Source organism: Spermophilus citellus, assembly GCF_964194105.1.
Source record: "Spermophilus citellus genome assembly, chromosome: 10".
Taxonomy (NCBI): Eukaryota; Metazoa; Chordata; class Mammalia; order Rodentia; family Sciuridae; genus Spermophilus; species Spermophilus citellus.
This window is the reverse complement of record NC_138197.1, coordinates 125,620,057-125,637,424: the sequence shown is the minus strand read 5'-3', so window position 1 is coordinate 125,637,424 and position 17,368 is coordinate 125,620,057.

Below are 17,368 nucleotides of genomic sequence, written 5' to 3'. Positions count from 1 at the left end.
TTAAAACATAAGGTGACTGCACGCTTTTTTTTGGGGGGGGGGGCGGGAGGAGTACCAGGGATTGAACTCAAGGGCACTCGACCACTGAGCCACATCCCAGCCTAATTTTTTATTTTGTTTAGAGACAGGGTCTCACTGAGTGGCTTAGCACTTCGCTGTTGCTGAAGCTGGCTTTGAACTTGCGATCCTCCTGCCCCAGCCTCCCGAGCCGCTGAGATTACAGGCGTGGGTCACTGTACCTGGCGATCGCACGTGTTTTGAGATAAGGGTCCAGTGGTGCCTCTGCAAGAGGCACTTGGGAGCAGCCCACCTCTATACATTCCCAAGCTACCACAGAGCTGTAAAGACAATCAGCGATGTATGTTTGGGCTTGGGGAGGGAGGACTGTCTGGGAAGGAGTCCCTGCAGGACCTCTGCTCTCTCTCCACCACAGAAGCCACTTGCTCTTGGCCAAGTCTCTGCCTCTTTGCCCACAGCCTCGCCATCTGAGGCATGTGAGGCTAGAATAGATGTTCTGTGGGATCCTCCCAATGTAGAAGTACTGATTCCATAGCATTGATAACAGAATTCATCTCTCCAGGTGAAAATCACCACTAAACAAGTGCTCAGTCCCCGCCCTGAGACGAGGGCCATGCCTTCCATCCACTGGAGCAGAGTCCCTTCTTCCTGGAGCACATGCACTGCAGGCACCCCGAGCCTCTCAGGAAGCCCACAGGAGCAAGCACGCTGACACTTTCACCAGTGGAACCAGTGCTGGCACCTGCTGGGCATAGTGGTGCACACCTGTAATCCCAGCAGCTCAGGAGGCTGAGGCCAGAGGATCAAAGCCAGCCTCAGCAACTTATCGAGGCCCTATGAACTCAGTGAGACCTGTCTCTAAATAAAATACAAAATAGACTGGGATGTGGCTCAGTGGTCGAGGGCCCCTGAATTCAATCCCCGGTAACCCTCCAAAAAACAAAAATAGCTGGCACTCTGCAGTAGCTTGTCAGGTCAACGATGCCTCAGTTTTGGAAACTACTGGAAAGTACTTTGGAGCCTCTCAGCCAGAGGTGAAAATCAGAATCTCATTTACACACCCAGATGCACACCCAGAAGAGGACCAGACTCACCTGGCCCAAGTAGTACCTTTACCTCTGGATTGTGGGAAAAGGCCAAAGATGATCCCAGGTGCCTGCCTGGAAGTCACCATGCTCAGTGAGTTGGGGACCCTGACATTTTCTCCAGGGTTCCTGAAGGTTAAGAACAGAAAAGCGCTTTGTTTTCGAACCAGAGATGAAGCCCAGGGTGCTTTCTCGCTGAGCAGCATCCCCAGTCCTTTTGATTTTGATTTTGAGACAGAGTCTCACTAAGTTTGTTGTTGAGGATCCCTCCGAATTGCTGGGCGTGGCCTCGAATTTGCCATCATCTCTCTGTCAGCCTCCAGAGTCACTGGGATTCCAGGCATGTACCACTGAGCCTGGCCGGAAAAGCTCATCTTAAAGCAGCTGGGATCAGTGTCCTTACGCAGGCCCATCGGCTGTAGCAAGGTTCCACCTGGCACTGTGATGGCCTGGGCTGGGGGAGGACGTGGGAGCTCTCTGTACCTGCCTTGCAGTTCCACCCTAAACACATAGCCTACTGTTCTGATGTAGAGGAGGGGCAGCTCAGCTGTCGTGGGCTGGTGGGAACAGTCAAGACACCTGGGTCGGGTCCCCTCTCTGGGGAAGCCTCCTGCTGTCTGGGAGCAAAGCTCTCAAAGGCACTTTCCAGTTCTGGCTCCACCCACTTTCCAGGCTTACAATTAATACTGAAGAGCCCAGGCTGCTGGGCCTTAGAGACCACCCCCAGGCATCAAGCCCACCACAGCAGGACCGTGTCTGCTCATTCACCACCACGACCCAGAACACCGCCAAAGTCTGAGAAAAGCAAGTGCATGGGTCTCCGCCAGCCCTTCTGATCCCTGTGCTCCCACTCACCCTTTCCTCCCCCCAGTTTTCCCATGGGGTTGTTTCTCTGACCCTCTCTCCCGGAGCTCTCTGCAGCACAACTGGGTTTTTGCCACACCCAGCTCTAGGAGGTGTTATTTGGACCCCCTGAGGCCAGGATTCTGCTCTGCTCTGCTCAGCTCTGTCTGCCCAAATCTGCCAAGGGCTATCAGGCATCCCTCTGTAAGCAGGGCCTACCACACCTGCTGTGAGCAGTTACAGGATCTATGTGATCCTATAAGTCCTATGTAAGGACTTAAAAAGTTAATATGTGGCTGGATGCAGTGGTGCATGCCTTTAATCCCAGAGACTCAGTAGGCTGAGGCAGGAGGATCACAAGTTTGAGGCTAGCCTCAGTAACTTAGTGACACCCTGTCTCAAAATAAAAAGGGCTGGGTGTAGCTTACAGGTAGAGCACTCACTCTAAGTTCAATAAGTAAAGAGTATGGACCATAATCTCAAAGACCCATTCCCTAATACCAGGATCACAAGTCCTGAAGGATTAAAATTGTGAAAGATCAAAACTCTAAAATATAATCCTGGAAAAATATTTTTTTAGTTCTTTTAAATATAATTAATATCTACAGTTTTAAAAAGGGATTTATTTGGGGCTGGGGTTGCAGCTCAGGGCGCTGGCCTAGCATGTGCGAGGCCCTGGGTTCAATCCTCAGCACCACATAAAAATAAATAAAATAAAGGTATTGTGGCCAACTACAACTAAAAAATATTAAATAAAAAGGGATTTATTTGAAAGACAAAAACACTATAGAACACTTCATAGGCACATTACACAATAAAATAGGCAACAATACCACATGTGTTTTGGACAGCACACTCAGATATGCTCATAGCAGTTGTGTGGGTCTAACAGCCATGATCAGATGAAACCATATCCATAAAGAAGGAGGTCCAACAGCAAAACTTAGAACCCGTGTTGCTGTAGCTGGAGTTGTGCGCCCCCAGCTTTATAACTGTGATCGTTCTGAAGCACTGAGATAGGCAACCTAAATCTTGAGCTGGACCAAAAACCGCAATGGATCAACACGCCAACACGCCATATATGCAGTCCCCAAAGAACCGAGATGTCGAGAAGTTTTATCTTTGAAAAATACAAATAAAGGGCAGCTCCTCATTCGCTGAGGAGGTGCCAACATTTATATCTACTTACACAGTGTTATGAAGTCAGTGCTGTGATAATGCACTTCATAGTTGAATTTGAAAAAAAAAATGCATAAAATGAATTAAAGCTCTCTAAAAGTCTCTCAACAATTTCTACCTCCAGTGTTGGAAATGATGCCAAAATAAAATACAGGCCAGGTGCAGTGGCACACACCTGTGATCCCAACAGCTCGGGAGGCCAAGGTAGAGGGATCCTGAGTTCAAAACCAGCCTTAGCAACAGTGAGGTGCTAAGCAACTGTCTCTAAAAAAAATACAAAACAGGGCTGGGATGTGGCTCAGTGGTCCAGAGCCCCTGAGTTCAATCCCCAGTACCAAAAAAATTAAGAAGAAGAAATATATAGCATAGCCAATTGTAAAAAATAATGCTGACAATTTAAAATAATAGAGGAAAACAAGAAGGAGAAGAAGAAGGAACCAAAACTAAAAAGAAAATTGGACATTTGAGAAGATGTATAGAGAGATGGGTCATGGACAGCTGCACAGAGGCTCAGGAGACGGGGCTGGCCAGTATTCGAAACCTCACATTGTGAGGAAGAGCTTCTTTCTTTTTAGGGTACAGCTTCCCTTGGAGAGCACGTTCACAAGCGGGTCCCATATGGTGCTTCTCTCTTGGAAATTCTTCTGATTCTGTCTCAGTGAACATGAGCTCCTTGTTATTAAATTTTCCCATCTTCTGGGCCATGGTCCCATGTTATTTGGGGGACACAGAAATACATCCACATGCACTCATGCCCAAACCCCGACCAGCGCCACTTCCAAGTGTTTTCTTATCCTACACAACCTTCTCCCACCGCCAGCAACTTCTTTGGCTTCTTGGAGCCAATGCTGCTTGATTGTTAAAAGCTCCTGGAATTTCTGCTGGAAGGAGGGCCAATGCAGAAAAATAAAACTTTTTTTTTTCTTTTCTTCGTTTTTGGTGCTGCGGATGGAACTTAAATTTATTGCAAACACCTTGAAAGTAGATTTATGGAGACTTGGTCACACCTAGGTCTTGTTTCAGGGGTTTGACTGAAATACATGTTCTTCTGCACAGGTTGGCAATCTTCCACTATGCATTTTTTCCAGGTATTCATACATGAAGAAATGGCTAAGTTCTAGAATTTTTTAATCCAACAGGGGCATGAATTTGACTTTTTAAAAAATGGGGACAGTTTCAGAAGTGACATGCATTAGACCAGAGGAAACTTGAGCTGGTTTTCTGTTGGATTTAGCAGTGTTAGGAACCCCTCTTATCTGACAGTCAAGTCCTTAACAAAAAGAGCTCACCATGGCTGAGTTTTGTACCCTGGAGGAAGCTGTGTATCAGACAGAGCCTTTGGTTCAGAAAATAGCCAAACCATCACATTCTTTTGATTCTCTAATAAAGGCCACGTCTTGCAGTGCCAGGAACTGCCAGGCGCTCTGGCATGCTGGGCCAGCCCTCTACCGCTGAGCTGGGCCCCCAGCATTTTCGGGCACCACCCTGCAACAACCAAAAGTCCCTTTCTCGGGCTGGGGATGTGGCTCAAGCGGTAGCGCGCTGGCCTGGCATGCGTGCGGCCCGGGTTCGATCCTCAGCACCACATACCAACAAAGATGTTGTGTCCGCCGAGAACTAAAAAATAAATATTAAAAATTCTCTCTCTCTCTCTCTCTCTCTCTCTCTCTCTCTCTCTCTCTCCCCCCTCTCTCACTCTCTCTTTAAAAAAAAAAAAAAAACAAAAAAAAAACAACAAAAGTCCCTTTCTCAGGATTTGGCTTTCCACCCCTCTGACACAGAAATGGGAGTTGTGGTTTGGGGTGCTTCAACTTTCAGGACTTCAATATTTCTGATCTTAGTGTTTCAGGGTTGTGATTTGAGGGAGCTGATTTTAAGGTTTTGATCCTCTGGAGTCCCAACCTTCAGGATCATGGCCCTCACGGTCGTCTTCTGGCTTCCCAACAGCACCATGTGCAGGAGGCTTAGCAGGAGGTGGCGCAGAGCCTTGGCCCAGTAAATGTTTGGCCCACCCAACCCCCTGCGCCGCCTTCCACGGAAACACACGGGCCTCGCCCAGGGCGGCCTCAGGATGAGGAGCCTTGGACCCGGTCAAGCAATGGAAGAAGCTAAATTTAGCGCAGCAGACTAGAAAGTGGTCTTTAATTTTTTTAACTTAATTTTAATAAATATATGTAAGCATGTAAATTTAATTGTAATCGACACATAGACCTGTTCTTTCCCTTCCATAGACAGGGGTTCTCCTAACACCTGAGAACGCAAGGCAGAGGCCACGTCACCGCCATTCCTCCCGGGGCAGTTCCCAGCCGGGTCCCCCCAGGTGGAGGTGGCCGAGGGCATGGCTCACCTCCCTCCGGCTTTTTTCACCCAACTCGGTAAACGACGTGGACACGCGTTGTCCAGACGTGGACCCTGACAACCTTCGCCTTTATGCAGGTTTTCCACTGAGCGGGTGAATGTTTCGCATTTAGTGTTTCCCTGGTGTCAAACGCCCCAATGGCAGCAACGCTTCGTGACTCATAAATTCTGCGGCAGTGAGGGGACCGGGCTCTGAGTGACCGGCTTCTCCCAGCACTGGCTTCACTGCAGGCCGCAGGAGCACAGAGCCCCTCTGAGCTTGGGCAAAGGGTGCGACCGCAGAGTGGGAGAGACCGTGGAGCGGAGGGAGGGCACAGTGGTGGAGAGCCACCTATTTTTAAGTAATTGTTTTCATTTTCATGGTCGCGTACAATATGGAACCTACGCAAATCCCAGATGCTGATCCCCGGTGCACCCCGCGGAAGGCCTCCTCGCCCTCCAGCCCATCTGGAGTCTGGGCTCCTGTAAGTTCCCCTGTGGTCCCAGGTGCCCTGGAGTCCCGGGGACACTGCGAAGCCCTGCAGCCTCCTTCCTTCCTCACCCCCTGATCCCGTCCCTGCAACCTCTGAGGCGGCCCCTGTCCCAGCTGAACCCGGGCTCTGAGGAAACCGCTGACCAAGCAGGGCACAAAGGGAAGGAAGTGGTTCACCCACTTCGGCAGCCTCCTGGGGACCCCAGGGTGGTTTGCTGGAGCCCGCAGGTGCCACAGGGCTGGGCGAGGTCCCTCCTCACTTCGCACACCTGCCCATGCTGGGCCTGGCACGATGCCCAGCACAGAGGGTGCCCGGTTGCCAGTTTGTCCCCTCAATAACTGAATAAATGAACAGGCTGGAAGCACGGGCTGGTGACATAACCAGCAAAGCCCAGGAGGACACACAGCCCGTGGCCAGTGGGGAGAGACCAGCGCTCTTCACAGGGGGCTCCCCTCTGGCCCCATTGCACCCACCCCAGGAGGAATATAGGGGCTTCCTGACATCCCTGATCTCCCTCTTCAAAAATGACTTCTCTGGGCCACACACTACTAGGCAGAGACTGTCACAGTGTCCTTGGCACACCCTCACCCCCTGGGCCTGCCCTAAGCTGGGGCTGAGACAGGGAAGGGAAGAGGTAGGTGGGTGCCCTGAAATGGGACCCAGTGTCTCCTCCACAAAAAAGAAACCTGCCTGAGGTTGTCAGGAAGCTAGAAACCGTGCCCAACACGGGGAGCCCAGGACGGGTGGCAGGAGGAACACGCCTCCCACCCAGTCCCCAAGCCTGGCTGCAGAGCAGAATTTCCTGGAGAACTTCAACAAGTACAAAGTCCAGGTCGTCCCCATACAATGAGATCCCAGTCCCTGGGGTGGGCCCTGCCGCTCATTCTGGAAGCTTCCCAAGTAACTGCAATATGCAGGTGCTTCCCAAACCCTCAGCCCCCGCCAGAGCCTTGGTTAGACTCTGCAGAACCAGTGGAGGAATGGCTGCAGGAGGAGCCTTCACACCTTCAGCAAAGGCCCATGGCCCCCGCCGCAGGTCTCCCGCTGAGACCCACTACCTAGTCTCGTTTATAAAATTGAGGATGTTTTTCAAATTCTCCCTTATTTTCTGGTAGTGATTTCTTGTTTCAGCTTTGCATCCAGATATTTAATTAAATATGGGAATCTGGAAACAAAGTGTTTTGAAAATAGAAACCCTTTCCCGCTTCCCTGGAGGAGTCCTCACTGTCCCGGAATGCCACACCCCTGCCATCCAGCACAAATCAGCAGGCACCTGCATGCTCAGAGCCTTGCCTGATGCTGGGGACACCCGGGTGGGCGAGATGGCCCATCTCTGACCCACCACCGTGCATGGTCCTCTGGGGAGACAGGCAGTGGGCACCCACACTAACCAATAAGGGGTTTCAAAATTTGAGGTCAGCACTTTGAGAGAAAAGAACAGGATTCTGGAAGAATAGTTGGGACCTAATCTAAGTCGGGGGGCAGGGCAGGCCTCTGCTAGAAAAAGGACCTTGTAAATTATTTCTGAGTCTGTTTGTTAGCAACCTCCGCCCCAGGGAGCAAGACACACGGGCATCTCTCACCCCTTCCTCCCTTTTTGTTTTTTTGGTACTGGGGATCTAACCCAGGGGTGCTCAGCCACTGAGCCACATCCCCAGATCCCAGCTCTTTTTGTATTTTATTTAGAGACAGGGTCTCACTAAGTTGCTGAGGCTGGCTTTGAACTTGCGATCCTCCTACCTCAGCCTCCCCAGCTGCTGAGATTACAGGGGTTCTTTCCTCACTTCTGCTTTGGCCACTCAGCTCCCCTGACAGCCCCCCACCCCTGGGAACCCCAGACCATGGCAGGCACCGGGTGAGCGGCTCAGCTCCTGCCCAGCTCCCCGGGCCCTCACTGTCCCACTCTCTGCTGGTTCTGCAGGGGGCTGTTCACCTCTGGGATAAGCAAGAACTGGTTGCTGGCAGCACCATATGGGCACTCTGGGATCAGCCAGAGCTGTGCTCTAGAAGGTTCTCTGCACCACCATACACCACACACACACACACACACACACACACACACACACACACACACGCCTTCCAGAAAGGGCGGCGGCTTGTGGCCCAGAATTCTTGACCACATCCATGAAGCCAGCGTTGGCCTCGGTCCACACTAAGATGCTCTGAATACTCTGGCATCTTCGTCACGCAGTCAAGCAGCCTCAGCTTCGGTCACCCTGTCCCTGCTGAAGCTGAGTGCGCCTGTCATCCTGACTGGCGCCAGTCTGCTGCCTTTGACTCACTGCCAAGTTGCTGAGACACTTGTCAAAATGTCAGTGACAGTCGCTGCTGCCCCGACCCTACCCTGCTGTCGAGGGCCCCAGACGCCCCCTACGGTCACAGGTGCAGGGCTGAAGCCACTCAGACTCCCAGGACACCGGGCCCGGCCAGGAGGGCTGGCTCCCAGGCTGGCAGCCGCGGTAAGTTCTCTGATGTTCTTCAGCCTCGACTTCTGCTAGGAAAATGGGCCTCTGCTAGGAGGGGTTTCTGCTGCCGATGGACACCCACCCACATGGACGGTCACGGGGTGCCCTCAGAGCACACCCACATTCTCCCTCCTCAAAGGGAACGAGGGACAGCACATGGGCGCCTCTCTGGGGACAGTGCTTCGCATGCTTGGTTTTCTAGCTCTGGGACAGGGTCACCAGGGAGACGAAACCTGTCTGGTGACATGAGTTCTCAGTCTCGGGGGTGGTTTGGGGATCACGGTGCAAGGTGGGGCAGACAAGGCAGGCAGCAGGTCCTCTGCAGCCTGAGCCCCGAGTGGCCGGGTGCCCGCCTTGGCAGGCCCCTGCCCCTCACCCACAAGGCACTACTAAATGTCCCCGGCACCCGTGTGCTGAGTAACTCACCTAGGAGCATCCCACGTCTTTTCTTAGTAGATGTGTACCTACATGTTTACTTAGATGACTTTCACATATGGAATAAATCATGAGCAGTTATTACTTCATTTTTTAAAATTATAATTATTAGCACGCAAATTGTACAAAAGAATGGGTTTCCATGTGATGTTTTCTTTTTGAAGATTTTTTTTATTCGTTTTAGTTTCACAAGGCGGTATGACACATCCTACATACATGGAGTGTAACTTCCCGATCTTGTGGTTGTACGCGATGTGGAGTTACACAGGTTGTGTGTTCAGTATGAACATAGGAAAGTGACGTCTGACTCCGTGCGACACTTCCTTACCTGCCTACCATGCACTTTGATGGTATCCACCCTCCTACGGCTCCTTGCCCTCCCCCCATAAGGAATAGACTGCTAAGAACCTACGGGAGCGGGGGCGGTGTGCACGCCTCAGCGACTTGGGAGGCTGAAGCAGGAGGATCACAACCTTGAGGCCAGCCGTGGCCATTTAGCAAGACACTGTCTCAAAACAAAATTTTTCCAAAGGTTGGGTCCGGGGGTGAGCTCAGTGGTAGAGCACCCCTGGGTCCATCCCTGGTGCCAACACCAACCAACCAACCAACATCTAAGTGTACACAGAGAGGGGTCTTGATGTCCTTTTTTTTTTTTAAACGTTAGAAAGGGACGTGCTGGAAGCCCTGCTTGTTCTGGGAGGGAGGGCCCTGCGGGGGCTGGGAGTTTGGCGGAGCCTTAGTGCTTACTGGTGGCCCTTTTGTTTGTGTGTTTCAATCATTCACAAAAACCGAATGAAACAACTTATATTTCCAAAGCAAAAGGTGGGCACCTCCAACAACCATGTCCCACCTCCCAGGGAGAAGTCTCTTTTTTTTTTTTTCTTTTTTTAAGAGAGTGAGAGTGAGAGAGAGAGAGAGAGAGAGAGAGAGAGAGAGAGAGAGAGAGAATTTTTAATATTTATTTTTTAGTTCTCGGCGGACACAACATCTTTGTTGGTATGTGGTGCTGAGGATCGAACCCGGGCCGCACACATGCCAGGCGAGCGCGCTACCGCTTGAGCCACATCCCCAGCCCAGGGAGAAGGCTCTTTGTCACTATGCTGGTGGACAGGGTGGCATGTGTTAAAACCTGGAAGCAGATTTTGAGCAAGAAGTGGTCACGTGGGGGTGGACGGTCTTCACCGGTGACTGGGCAAGCAGGAGTGGCGCGCGGGCTTTAAGGGTGACGTGGTGGGGTGGGTGGGGTGTGTGTACAGCTGGGAAAATTCTCTCCATTAGCTCAAACCCTCCCTGTCATGGAGAACTCGAGTTCCCCGCTTCTCAGTTTCCTATCCAGTCACGTGGCCCAGCTCCTGGAGTACCACATTCTCCAGGCTCTTTGAGGATCGCTGTCTTGGGTAAGTTCACCTGGTGGGATTTGGGGGGGCTCTGGGCTGTGCAGACGCTGCACAGGACCTCCCGGAGCATGTGACAGACTGGACCTGGGGGACCTCCAGGCTTATTCCTGCCGCTCTCCTGACAGCATCTGCAAGGTGCTGGGCGGGGTTGGAGGGAGGCCGAGGGTGGGTCTGGGGGCAGGAAGGCAGGGCTTTGGGCACACTGGCCTGGGAGGAAGCACCAAGGCCTCAAGGGCACTGCTGACCATGGCCTTGGCGTCCTCTGCTCGTGGGCAAGGTCATCCGCAGCCTCAGGTGGACCTGCCAGCTGACTCCTCTGTAGGGAAGCAGGAGGGGCCATCTCATTACGAGAGGCTAGTGGGGGCTCCTTGGGGACATCTCCATACACCTAGGACTGCAGCCTCAAACTCCAGAGACCAGCACTCACCCCTGCTGCTGGCCAGCACAGGAGCACAGACGGGGGTGCTGCATCTCGGTGCCTCGGGAGCAGCTCCACAGAGACCCTGGGGTAGAGCACGGGGGACCCCTGGCAGTGTCCTCATTGGCCCATCAGGGAGTCCAAGCCCCCTTTTACAGAGTAGCAAACGGATGCTCTGAGGGAGGTGACTCCTGATCACACCAAGTTAGCAATAGCATTAGGGTAAGAACCCAGGACTGCAGCTTCCCAGAAGCACCCGGGGAGAGGAAGGAGCATTGCTCATCCCCCCAAACAGAGGGGAGGTGTGCTGGGGGTCATGGCATGTGACCAGCTGACACCAGCCAGCAGCCAGCCCACACGCCTTTTGAAGCTGTCTTAGGCTGGACATGGGGAGAGGACAGGAGGGAGGCCGGGCAGGGTCACAGGTAAGTGGAGGGGCTGATGGAGATCTTCCTGACGAGCTCCATCCATGTCCTGGAACCTCAGCAAGGGGAGGGGCAGCCCAGCCAGGCTGCAGAGTCTACGGCCGCACACTCCTGCCCCAGCTCGTGGGAGAGGCCTGGATGGGCCAGTCCCAGGTGGGTCTCAGGACAGGGCCCAGACATTCTCCCCGCTTGGGAAAGGGTGGGAAAGGCCGGGAGGAGTAGGCCTGGGCTGGAAGAAAAGAAGCCAGTTCGGTTTCTAAGATCCCATCACCCAACAGGCCTCCTGTCTGAGCTCCAGCTGACCTGCTGACCCAGGCTTTCCCTGGACACGTTCTTGTCTGAGCACATCTTTTTTCTTTTCCTTTCTTGCTGCGCATCTCCAGTTGCAGCACGAATAACTCTTTAGCCAACTTTGCTGAACACATTTGTGTGTGTTTTTAAATATTTTTTTAGTTGCCAGTGGACTTTATGTATTTACATGCGGTGCTAAGAATCGAACGGGTGCCTCACACGTGCTAGGCAAGCGCTGCACCACTGAGCCACAACCCCAGCCCAACATTTGTGTGTTTTATTCTATGAAGGTGGCCACAGCCGAGAAAATCTGAACACAACCAGATTTTACTCCTTCCTTCCAGTACTTACCAAGTGCAGGTCTGCGACAGATACGTTCTAGTTGCTGGGACTGTGTCATGAGCACAATGCCCTAACCCCTGCCTTCCTGGAACTCAGGTTCCAGAGGCTTCCTCGGCTCCCTCTTCCCTAGGGTTATCTCTTCCAGCTTCCTCCATAATCTTCTCCCAAGTCTATGCATCTAAGAGTAGTGCACTTCTGCAGCCAGGTGGCCCCCCAAAGGCTTAATGCTGTAGTGAAGGGGACTCTCAAATGATCACTTTCAGGAATAAAAAAGACCAGGTTAGAATATATCAAAAATCTTAACGTCTCAAAAATCTCACATCATTTTTGCCCAATGATTATAACCAAACAGCAGGGAAACCGAATGGTGACTGGGAAGTACTAAAACTGGCCATCTCTTCGGTGGCAAAGTAGACCGGCAAACATTTTTTGGAATTTGATACTACATATTAAGTCACAAAAGACCGCTGATAATTAGCCAGTAGCCTAATGAGAAGTGCAGAGGGAGCTTCTGACCATCTCCCGTCCTGAAAGGGGCACAGTCTGGTGCTCCTCAAGATGAGGCGCCCCCTGGTGGCTTGCTCGTTCATTTTAACCAGGCGGGCCGCACTGCAGGGTGCTGAGCTGGGATGGGAATGTCCCCCAAAGGCCTGTGTGGCAAAGTCCTGGTCAGAGTGGCCCTATTGGAAGGTGGTGGAAGCTCTGATAGGCGGGGTCTGTGGGAGTGTCTGGGAATTTGGGGCGTGTCCTCAACAGGAACTGTGGGACCATTCTTCCTTGCTCCTCTTTCTGGTTCTTCTGCTCCCTGGCCACTGAAGGAGGGGTTTTGCCTTGACACATGCCCCTGCCATACTGTGCAGCCTCCCTTCAGGCCCAAGGCAACAGGGCCAACCAATCATGTGACCTAGAATAAACCTTTCTCCTTATAACTCCAGGCCTCAGGTGTTTTGTCATAGAGATGGAGAGCTGACTGACACCCTTGTTGCTCAAAATTCACTTTAAATGTATCTTCAATATAATTTGACAAAAAATCACCTCCCCTACCACACATAGCCACCAATTTTATTCCTCCATTATGTTTCAAATGTGTTTTCTTTTTCACATGGCTTTTACACCTACAATTGGGTGTCCTAATTTCTTTCTTTCTTTTTATTTATTAAAATATTTTTTTTTGTTGTCAGTGGACCTTTACTTTATTTATTTATATGTGGTGCTGAGAATCAAACTCAGCGCCTCACACATGCTAGGCAAGGGCTCAGCCACTGAGCCACAACCCCAGCCCCTAATTCATTTATTTTTATTTGTTCTTTTTATATATACATGACAGTAGAGTGCATTTTGACATATTATACACACTTGGAATATAACTTCCCATTTTTGTGATTGAACATGATGTGGAGTTACACTGGTCACATATTCATATATGAACATGCTGTCTTTCCTATTCCCATCCCTACTTCCTGTCATCCCCCTTTGTTTAATTCATTGAACTTCAATTCTCCCCTCACCCCACCACCTTATTTTGAGTTAGCATCCACATATTAGAGAGAACATTTGGCCTTTGGTTTTTTGGGACTGGCTTATTTCACTTAGCATGACAATCTCCAGTTCCTTCCATTTATTGTCAAATACCATAATTTCATTCTTCTTTTTGGCTGAGTAATATTCCATTGTATATGTGTATGTATAGCACATTTTCTTTATGCATTCATCTGGTGAAGGGCATCTAGGTTGGTCCCAGAGTTTAGCTATTGTGAATTGAGATGCCATGAACACCGATGCGGCTGCGTCACTGTAGAATGCTGACTCTAAGTCATTTGGGTATAGACCGAGGTGTGGGATAGCTGGGTCAAATGGTGGTTCCATTCTAAGTTTTCTGAGGAATCTCCATACCATTCCAGAATGGTTGCACCGATTTGCAGTCCTGTGTGCCCTAATTTAAAAGTAACAGAATACGAATGTCTCCATATTTCTGGACACGTTTCATAGCCATTACTTTTGATGAGCGTGTGCTCTTTTCTTAAGAGGAGATGGACTCTCATGTTCAGAGAGACGCTCCTGTACATTGGAGTCTTAACCTTTTTGTTATTGTTTTAAGTCCTTTGTAGAATGTCACCCCCGTCCTTTCTTGTCCCCACTTGAACAGTGATGGAGCTGGTCTCTGGCTCCCCGCCCCCTCCTCCTCTCAGCAGAGGCTGGGAGCTCCTCACACCCCTGAGCTCCACAAAGGCGATGGTTTGCTGTTGCAGTGTTTGCAAACATAAGCGACCCAGAGGGTCCCTCGTGGAAGCCAGGGGTCTGCATGTCTCTCCCACCCTCGCACCTCCTTCCCAGAGACCCACAGTGCCATTTTCTCTCAAAAAGGACTTGTTGATTTCGTAGTCATTGCCAACATGTATTTCTTTGGTACTTTAAATTGTTTTGATGCTATTATGAATCGTATCTTTTAATGTGACATTTTCTAACTTGTTTTCTTACTCCATGGAAATATTATTCATTTTTAATATTCCTCTTAGGCTTTTCTGAACCTTTGCTGATACAATAGTTATTGAATGAATAATTCATGAATAAATAAAATTGCTTTCCCCCAACTTCTCTATACTTTTTTTTTTCTTATTTTCGGTCTGGGCCTTATTGAGTTAGCCAGAATTCTTAAATTACTTTATGGGGTGGAATTGACTCTAGCATTTCAGAGGTGGCAGCTGGATTACAAAAGCCACTCTTCATCATGATTTGGTGTGTTTCATTCCTATCTTAAATATTTTTATTTGGATGAAGTGCTGAATTTTCAGACTCTAATCAAATGATCATAATTTTCCTTTTTTATTTATGCCACAAATATAGTACATTATGTGCATAAATTTCCACATATCGAATTATCCTTATATGCTGTGAAAACCTCAACTTGGTCCCTGCAGATTTGGGTATCGGTGTGTCACAGATTTATACTTTCTAGCATTTTATTCAACATGTTCATCTTATAGAGTCACAAATGAGAATGAGCCAAGGTTTTCTTGTGACCATGGCGTATCATCAATGTCACGTTTGCTTTGTGGACTACATACACAATAATGTCAAGCTTTTCCATTTGGTGACGATTCACACTGCACAAGCACTGCTGATTTTCTGAAAGCATAAAAGAACTTACCAGGACAACCAGGAACTTGTGGTTTCACATCTTTATGGGACGCTCTTTTTTTTTTTTTAACTTCAGTTTTTAACACAAGTAACAAATGTGAATCCTTGCCCCCTCCCCACCCCACCACCTCCCCATCCAACCTGTCCTGGGCCCATTCTTTTTTGGAGTCTTGGGAAACTGTAACAAAGTCCTTGATGTCTCCAACTGTGCCTGGACACTGTTTTCTGTCAACAGGTTATTTCTTGTGCTGTTTGAACACAGGTCTCACAGATGCCCTGTTATGATTCAGACATGAGGTGTCCCCACCCCCAAGCTCATGTGTGACACAATGCAAGGGAGTTTAGAGGTGAAAGGATTAGATTACGAGAGTTTTAAGCTAATTAATCCCCGGATAGAGATTGACCAGGTGGTGACCGTAGGCAGCTAGAGTGTGGCTGGAGGAGGTGAGTCAGTGGGGGCGTGCCTTTGTGGGTGTATGTTTTGTCTGTGGGAAGGGAGTCTGTCTGTCTGCCTGTTTCTCTCTCTCTCTCTCTCTCTCTCTCTCTCTCTCTTTCTCTCTCTCCCTCTGCTTCCTGATGCCGTGTCCCCAGCTGCTTTCCTCTGCCACCCATTTCCACCATGATGTTCTGCCTCACCTCAGGCGCTGAGCAATGGAGTCAGCCGTCTGTGGACGGAGACCTTGGAAACTGTGAGCCCCCAAATAGACTTTCCCTCCTCTAGCTCTTCTTGTCTCTTGGTCACAGGAGGAGAAAAGCTAACACACGTCCAGTGGCCAATAATACAGGTCAAGATGCTTAACATCACTAGCACCAAAATGCAAACCAGACCACTGCTGGAGACCATTTTGATGGGCTTGGCAAAAGTAAGAAGCATGAGCGTGTCCCGCCTGTGCTGGCCATGAGGAGAGAGAACGGGCACCTGCAGACTCCCGCTGAGGGGCCTGCAGGACGGGGGTGTTGGAAGGCGGATCTGGAGGATCCCCAAACACAGAAAGCCTGACATCAGCATCCCACCTCTAGAAATACCGTGTACAGTCCGGGGGCCATGCACAGAGCAAAACAGGTGAAGGGCTTCCTCCAGTTGTTGGAACTGGTTTCAGAGATGGAAATGATTTGAAATATCCGTGTCGGAGGACTCGTCACGCTAACACAGATCCACACTAACATCCCTGCCACTAACGAAGGCCACGGGTGGGCAAAGGACCAGGCAGCTCTGCGGGCTGACCTGGAAAGAGGCCCAGGGTGCACGTCAATAAAGGGAACCAGAGGGGACATGGGACTAGGGAAAATTCTGGAAGGAAGTCCACCAAATGGCGCACAGGCTCACCACTGCTGGGCTGATGGGAAATTCACACCTGAACCTCCCATCCTTCTGTCCTACTGACCTTTGCTATAATAATGGTGTTGTTTTATCATAAAACCAATGAAATAAAAACAACTTAATAAGGAGCCCGGTGTGGTGGCACCTACAGAATCCCTGCAGGGACGGGAGCAGCACCTCGTGGGAGGCGGCAGGAATGGGATGTGCTCCTCACCTGCACTGCAGACACCCCCGACTCCCCACATTCAGAACCGAGCCCCATCCCATTCTCCAGCGGCTCCATCACAGGTCCAGACGGTGACCTGGGACCAAGAGCGTTTGCTGAGGACGGAGAGGGTCACCTGGGTGGGCTCAGGGGGTCACAGTCCCACTGTTTCTGGTGTTGCTCTCACGGCAGGTGACAGTAGGTCTTGTGCCAGAAGAGCTGCAGCTTTACCCTTCAGAGGTAAGGGAACAGTGGATGTGACAGCCCCACCCCCACACTTCCCCTCCTAGTCCCCAGAAACTGAATTTGTTATGGTACCCGGGAAAAAGGACTTTGCAGATGTCATTACAGTTCCTAATCAGCTGGCCTTAGGAGGGAAGGTCATGGGTAGGCCCGGTCCAATCACAGGGTCCCTTGGAAGAGGAGTTTTCCCTGGTGGGGACAGAAAAGAGGCTGAGCAGAGGGCAGAGTGACCTTCAGCATGAGAAGAATCTGAGCCCCCTTCTGGAAAGCATGAGAAGAAAATGATTCGGCCAACAGCACCAACAAGACACGAAGCAGTTTCTCCCCATGACCTTGACCTTGTCCAAAGCCAGGACAAGCCTGAGAACCAGGCAGAGCTGTTGGGCTTCTTCCCTCCAGTGCCCAGAGGTCATGAGCAGTGTCTGTTAGAGGCTAAGTTTGTGGAGATTGCCACATGCACAGAGAACAAGCAGCAACAGAGGACGGGGGCCTTGGAGGGTGTGGAAACACCTCACCTCCATCAGGAAACAGGTAGGACTCCCTAGCTCCACCAGACACCGGGAAAGTATGCAAAAATTAGTGAAGCTGTGTGCTCGATTCCTAAAACCCAATTAGGACTAGAGAATGAGCAAACAGTTTATGATCCATATGCTGTTAAACTGTAGTTCTGTGGCCATATGTTCATATGGTCATAGAATGTAAAGTTAATTTTTAAAAAAATCTCATTATGAT